The sequence below is a fragment of the Protopterus annectens genome, chromosome 3.part0, assembly GCF_019279795.1.
Source record: "Protopterus annectens isolate FY-2018-M chromosome 3.part0, PAN1.0, whole genome shotgun sequence".
NCBI lineage: Eukaryota > Metazoa > Chordata > Ceratodontiformes > Protopteridae > Protopterus > Protopterus annectens.
The window spans coordinates 803,835,877-803,844,142 of record NC_056731.1 but is presented as its reverse complement, the minus strand read 5'-3'; positions in this window follow the sequence as shown (position 1 = coordinate 803,844,142).

Here is an 8,266-nt window from a genome sequence, read left to right as displayed (position 1 = left end):
GCCATAGAACATGTGGGTGCGCTTCACAGACATAATTACACACGATAGGAATTCATGTTCATCACTGATATTTAGTACATCTAAATGTAAGTTAGTTAGGAGGGCAGTCAGTGTTAAATAAGAATGGATTATGACATAAATGATGTCATAATATTGTGATGTTCAAAATATACAGGTAAGCTATGTACGTAGTACCCAGCGTTTACACATATAGACATATTCACATAGGTAGGATGTTTCCAGGAAGTTTGTGGACAACAGAGATATTATATTATTATTATTATTATTATATTATTATTATTATTATTATTATTATAGGTTGGTACTAGGCTATTTGTAGTCATCTATGACCTAAGTCCTATAGGTGTTAATGTACCATGTACTTACTAGACATATAAAAAGCTATACTGAATAAATTAACAAGCATCTCCCATATCTGTTTTTAAATAGTAATTATGAAAATGTTAAAATAGCATAAAAATACTCCATATGAGGATTTGAACCTACATGTATCCATGAAACATTCACATTGCTTTACTGCTTAAAGGTTTGAGGTAAGAGACATCCCACTTCCTTTCATCATACATAATTACTGTGGGATGTTTCTAGAATCTTGCAAGTAACGGAGACATGCATAGTCATCCAAGACCTACGCGCTATAGATGTTAATGCACCATTTACATACTAGGTTCATAGGTTCATACTAGGCTATCTGCCCAAGGGCATTTTTAAGCCTAGCCAGAGTTTTGTGGCTTTCGCCACCCCTTTAGTTTGGAGGATACTATGCCCATTATTTTGCTGTGCCTCTGTCAAGCAGTGACACTGAGATAATCCCTGGGGTATATCTGCGATCTCCCATCCATTGGTCAAGATTTCTCTTGAACAAAGCCAGTGAGGTGCTCTGCCTCACATGTACCGGGATTTTGTTCCACAGCATAGGGAGTCTCTGGGTGATGAATCTGTCCCTCCAGCATGTCCTATTAATAACCGTGTCAAGGTTTAAGTCTCTCGCCCTTGTAGTTCTGAGGGATCTAGATTTTTTGAGGTGAAGCATGTTCATCAATTCTGGGTTGGACATGGCCTTGTATGTCAGGCACAGGTCACCTCTGAGCAGGCGGTGGCGACTGAGTAGAGCTGAAGTTCCTTCAGTCGGGCAGCATAGGACATATTTTTGAGACCCTTTATCCTTTTGGTGAGGAACTTTTGGGGCCTTTCCAGTTGCTGCAGGTGTCATGTCAGATACATTCCAAATGGGGCATTGTACTCAATCATAGGCCTGATGAGTGATGAGTACAGGGGGACGATGACTTCCCTTGATCTAGATGTGAATCCCTTCATGATTAGGTGGGCAATGTAGAAGGTCTTCCTAACTACTTTGGCAACGTGAGTATCAAATGAAAGGTTACTGTCAACCTGGGTACCCAGATCCCTGATAACCTCTTCTGTGCTTAGTGGGTTGCCACCTATATGGTAGCTAGGGGTAACCTTGTTTTTCCCGAAGGGTATGACTATGCATTTTTTGGCGTTTAACTTTAGGCCATGGTTCTGGAACCAGTTTTCCATTTCTATAAGACCCTTCTGAAGGATATCTGTGTCAGATGTGTTCTCAACTATGGCGCCCAGTTTGCAGTCATCTGCAAATTTTGTCAGCCATAATCCTCCTGTGTTTGCTTGTACTTCTGAAAAGTAGATGCCGAACAGGAGAGGGCCCAGGACTGAGCCCTGTGGGATACCACTTGTGACAGGCTTTGAGTCTGAAATGGCGCCAGCAACTCTGACCCTGTGGGTTCTGTCACTTAGCCAATTTGCAATCCATCTTGTGACGTATGGGTTTACATTTAAGCTGATGAGTTTTTCAATGATACCTGAGTGGGGTATTGTGTCGAAAGCCTTTGCCAGGTCGAGGTAGGCTGTGTGGACTGCCTTTCCCTCATCAATGGCCTTGGTGACTGTTTCGAAAAAGTCCACCAGGTTTAAAAGGCATGATCTGCCCTTGACAAAGCCAAACTGGGTCGGATCCAAAGTCTGCAAGTCTCCTATGTCTTTATTTATGAGTTCCATTATGATCCTCTCCATAGCTTTGCAGATCAAGCTTGTCAAGCTGATGGGACGGTAATTTCGGGTCGGTGTAGGCACCTTCTTTGTGAAGGGGGACCACAGTTGCCGTATCTCACTCCTTAGGCACGTATCCTGAGGTGAGGCTAAAATTAAACAGCTGCCCGAACTGCGGGTTTAATTCCTCATTGAGTTCGTGGAGCACACATCCGGGGACACCATCTGGTCCCATGGATGCTGTGTTTTTTGCCTTGGAGAGCAGTTCTCACCTGAGCGTTAGAGATGTTTGGGGGGCTATAATTCTCTGGTATAGATATCTCACCTTTTGGGGGGGAGGGGGGGAGAAGTTTGCACTGAACCTGTCAGCCAGTATGTTGGCAATGTCTATAGGTTCAGTAATTTTTACATCATTTTGAACTAATTCTGAGCATATCTGGGAGTTTCCTCCCAGGTTTCTAACATAGCTAAAGAAGGCCTTATGATTGTCCTTTGAGTCCTTAGCGACTTTTCTCTCAAAATTTGCCTTGGATGATTTTTATGAGAGATCTTAATTTTTTACTTATAATGATCAAGGGTGTTTTCCCTTTTAAGGATTTTGCTCTATCTTGTAGTAGCTTCCTCCTTTTGTTGTAGAGCTTGTTTATGGCTGGGGTCCACCAAACTGGACGCTTGCCTTTGGTACAAAGGGTCTTTGTTTTGTTTGGGATTGCCTGATCCATGCAGTCCTGTAGGTGCTGGTAGAAGGCATTTGTAAGTGATTCAGCGGCTTGAGTAATGGTTTCCGCAGTCTCGGAGGCCTTAAAGAGACCACACTAGCCTTTAGAAGTGTGAAGTCGGCTTTTGAGAAGTTCTTCACTGTGGTCTTTTTTATCTCAGGTGGGGGCAGGATGTGGACTTCCAGTGAGATTAGTTTATGGTCTGATCTCACCAGTGAAGGGTATACTTCTGGTGTTGAACATTGTGACCCCATGTTCGTGATGATGAGATCTAGTATGTTATCTCCTCTTGTGGGAATGGTGACTAGTTGTTCCATGGCATTTGAGTTTATGAACTCTAGGAACCTTTGGGCTAGAGTGTTGGGGCTTGAGTAGTGATCCCAGTCTATATTCGGGTAGTTGAAATCACCTAGTATGATGGTGTTTGGAGATACATTTATCCCCTCCAGTGTTTTCAGGAAAGCTATGTGAGGTTCCTGAGATTGAGAGGGTGGACTGTAACATGCTACAAACTAGATGTGTAAAGAGCTGTAATACCTAACTTACCAAAAAAGTATACATCTCACAAATCTATTATAACATAAGAAATACAGAACTGGCAAGATAACATCATAAATAGTGTACTCTGAGATTCAAACTCATACAAACAACCACATTAGCATATTGCTTAATGTTTTGAGCTAATGGACTGCACTGGCCTAGTAATAAGGAGCCTCAATCCTCACCACTAGCACCAGTGAGGGATATACACATTGGGAGGATGACAAGTACACACACAGTAAAGTACAATTTCCCTTAAGAGCACACAGAAATCACAGTCAGTCTAGGGCTGCTTTCTCCCTCTTTCTCCAGATCCCAAATAAGACTCCCCACTGGCACAGCTATAGGGTTAAGAGCTCAGCCATGTGGCCAAGCTGAGACATCCAGCACTCTCTCTGTTCAACCAGTGCTTTGTGTCCCTGCCCAAGTAGCTGACACACACACACACTTTGAGAGTTGATTGAAATACAAACACACACACACACAGATGTGGGAAAGGCTGGCACAAGGTTTACTAGCTATGCCCCCTTCTGCCCAGACTATAAGGCAGTACCAGCTGCCACTAGCCACCCTTACTTATCAGCTACTATAAGGCCCTTACCAAAGGGTGTCCAATCCTACTGTGTAATGTTGCTATTATCAGCTTAAATATCTCTAAACAAACCAGCCATAATTAAGATGTTTAAATATATTTGTTTGTTTCTTTCTTTCTTTCGGCTTTTCCCAGTTAGGGGTCGCCACAGCGGAACTCCGGTCCGCTAATGATTGGCAGTAGATTTTGACGTGCTGGCTTGCCGGGCCTAATGCACAACCTTCAAAGAAGGAATGCACATTCACGCATGTCGCCACACAGAAGATGCTCTAACTGAGAATCGAATGGGCAACGTCTGACTGTGAGGTGACAACGCTACTGCAGCACCACCACCGCAGTATTATCATATATTTAATAATAAATAATAAAAGAACAAGACAATACTCAATCAACACAGTAACTACAGAGTTCAGAATCACAGGAAATATTTTAAAACAATGTTGCAGGACAGCAAAAATAAATATAGAAAACATCTAAACCAATCTTACTATATTCCTGTCTGTCTCTAAAATATACTATGCCCTAAATGACTTACAGAGCAAGGCAAATGCAGATGAAAAGTACTGAATGGATATTTCTAGATCCAAGGCAAGATACAAAATATGCAGTCTCTGAGAGAGTTTTCAAATTAATATCAAAACATTACTGCTGGGTTAGCCTAGATTACATCACTCTTTGTCACCTGCCTTCAGTTCCCAGGCTAACAGAAACTTACATAATTATTAACATCTCTGTGTGAGAAGTACATATCTCTCAGATGTGCAGCTGTTAGGAAGTCACAGAACAATAAAAATACTTTACATTTTAAACCTAGTAATTATTTCTGTTTCAGGACAATAAAAACTTCTAACTCTAGACATCATGTCTCCTTCAGTGAAACTGAGAAATACACACAATAGTAAAAAACACTTTAGTTTCATCTTATTTACTTAAAGTTTTGCAAGTTGACTCTGCTTGTTCCAGATTCTACTATTAAAACGTACATTTGCACAGGTATATAGTTTATATACATTTCTGTTATTTTCCAGTAGGGTACACTGTGGTTACATTCTTAAAGCTCAGTACATAACATACAGTTCAACACACACTTCTGCACCAGTAGTTTAGTATACACATAACATATAGTTTTCTTACATTTGTAAGACAAACATATGAATCATATTAATATTCACAAATGACACACGACTATCCACAAAATTCCAGACAGCTGGGCTGGCAGTGTCCCATTTCTATATAAATCATACTAATATTTTCAAGTGACATATAATTACTTACAAAATTCCAGATAGCTGGACTGGCAGTATTTCCCTGGTGTCACATTTCTCCCCTCCCCGAAAACTCAAGCTAGTTTTTCAAGTGACCCTTGAGAAATGTTGCTTGAGAGGGTTGAGCCTATCTGGGAATACCTTACCTTGTGCCCTGTCTTGAGATTCCAGCTGCCTTGGCATTGCTGACCCCAGTACTGTGCTGCACTCTCCCATCATATGCCTGCAACCCTAGGATCCACCATAGTAATTTGAGAATTTCCTGGCTGGCTTACTGTAGCCATAGATCCCCCTCAGACTCTCTCCTGCCTTGTACTGCAAATACTTAGCACAAGGGCCTACCTGTCATGGTAAGGTTTCATCATGTTAACATGGTGCAGTTTGTGCCCCTGCCTCCTGCCTAGCAGTTCTACCATGTAGTTAACATCATTGATCTTCCTTACCACTTTGTAGGGTCCCTTCCAAGCTGCCTGCAGCTTGTTGTGTCTAACAGGAATGAGGACCATTACCTGATGCCCTAGAACATACTCTATACCTCGAGCATTCCTGTCATACCAGAACTTTTTCTGCTGTTGGGCTATTGCCGGGTTCTCTTGGGCCAAGCCCATGAGTTACCCGAGCCTTGTCCTGAGGTTTAGAACATATGCCACAACAGACTCCTTGTGAGAGTCACACTCACCCTCCCACTCATCTCCAATCAAATCTAGAGGACCCCCTCACCCTATGCCTATACAGCAACTCAAAGGGTGAAAAACCTGTGGATTCCTGGGGAACCTCTCTGTAAGCAAACTATAGATGGGGCAGATATTTGTCCCTCTTAAACTGGTCTGCAAATGCATGTAGCATCATTTGAGTGTAGAGTTTAACCTCTCAACAAGGCCATTAGTCTGGGAATGGCAGGGAGGTGGTCTTTAGGTGCTTCATCCCACAGTAATTCCACAGACAAACCAGCAGGTCTGACATGACATTGGCACCTCTTTCAGTCAGTATTTGTTTTGGAAAACCTACCCTGCTGAAAATTTCTACCAAAGTATTTGCCACCTTTTCTGCCTCAATGGAGGACAGAGCTACTGCCACAGGGTAAATGGTAGCATAATCTACTAGCACTAGGATATACTTTTTTCCTGTGGAACTTGGGGTTCTCAGCGACCCCACAATATCCATAGCTACCCTCTGAAATGGCTCCTTAATCACAGACAAAGGCACCAAAGGTACTTTCACCTTGTCTACTGCCTTCCCTATCTTTTCACACTGCTCACAGGTCCTGCAGTACCCTGTTACATCTCTGGAAATCCCAGGCCAATAGAAGTTTTGCATAATACGTCTCTTTGTATATTTTATGCCCATATGCCCTGCAAAGGGAATATCATGGGCTATGGCTAGAAGTGCCAGATGGTAGGTTCTAGGCACTACCAACTGCTGTATTCTCTCAACCTCTAGCCCTCCTTCAGGGGTTCACTCTCTATACAGTAACTCTTTGTCCCAGTATACAGATTCCCGCTTCCCTTGAGAATCAGGTGCCTTACTAGCTATCTTCCTCAGGCCTTGTAATGTAGGGTCTGAGAGCTGAGCCTGTCTCAACTCTCTCTTTGTAACTCTTCCCAGCTCCCTTTCCACAGAAAATCTGGTATCTACTGACAGTGGTGCCTCACTGTCAGCCTGGGTACTACTACTCATCTCTGCCCTTGCAGTCACTCTGTTCAATGGAACATCAGTACCCACAAGCACCTGTGGCTCACCTTCAATCTCACTGCTACAGGGTAGCTCCCTCCCTGACATGACCATCTCACCAGTTCTGTCTGCAAGTGTGCAGTCTGTCTGGGTCTCCCCCAAGCTACCAGATCCATATGCGTGTCTCCAAGCCTGACTGTGTGTATCTGCATGCACACAGGGTACTGTATTATCAAAATCATTTCATATCACAACATCTGCAGGGATATCCTCAAACACACCTACTTGCTGGCTTCCTTTTCCACCTTCCCAGTCAAGGTGAACCCTAGCCAAAGGTATTTGGAATAGGGTCCCTCATAAAGCTCTGACTGGAGTAGACTGCTGAAAGAAGTAGTGTTCCTCTGTAACCATTGCAGGCTTCACAATGGTTAAGTCAGAGGCTGTGTCTCTCTTAGCCATGGCCTCTTTCGCATTCACTAAGATAGGATATAACCTCTTGTGGTAGTTTGGTATCCTTGTTGTCTCGAGACAACCTACTGTTGGCATTTTATCATTTCCACTTACTGGCTCTTCGATCTTTTGTTCCCCACCTTGCCTCCATGGACATTTATATGCTACACGGCCCCACTGTTTGCATTTAAAACATTTAACCCTTGGTCCTGGATGTGTATCTTAACTAGTGGCTTCCCCTGTTACTGGCGGACTCTGTTGGGACAGTCTGGGATGCCCGACATGTTTTCCCTTAGACACGAGCAGAACTGGGTATCCCTTTCCTGTGCAGTGATGCCCTGCTTGCTAGGTATAGGTCTCCCTTCTTCCCCAACTCATCTGCAGTAGTGCATTGTCTATCAGCTAACCAGAGTCTCATGTTCTCAGGCTAAGTGCTAAAGGTTTGTTCCCTCACCAAAAGTTCTGCCAGCCCTTCAGAAGTGGTGACCTGACATCCACTCACCCACCTATGAAAATAAGTGCTTAGTTCAGCAACATATTCACACATACTTTCATCTGCCTTGTGCCTATGCTCACGAAATATTTTTCTATAAGCTTCAGATGTTAACTTAAAGCATTCTAACAAACACATCTTGACTGTATTATAATTTAAGCAATCAGTATCAAAAAGTTTAGAAATTGTAGTTACAGCTTTACCATGGAGTAAGGGGGTCAGTAACTGTACCCGGAGACCTTGGTCAACATTATACTGTTTACATACCCTCTCAAAGATATGAATCAAACTATCAAAAATTATCCCCCTCGATAAATTGTGAAAGAAATTTATTGACCTTTGTTTCTTCTGGGGTTCGGTTACTCCCTTACCCATTACTTCCATGACTCTGGCAAAGAGTCAGCATCTCCTTTTCATGTTGTCTCTGCCTCTCATTCTCCTCAGTCTGCAGACATCGCAGTTTCTAATTTTCCTCAGCCTCCAG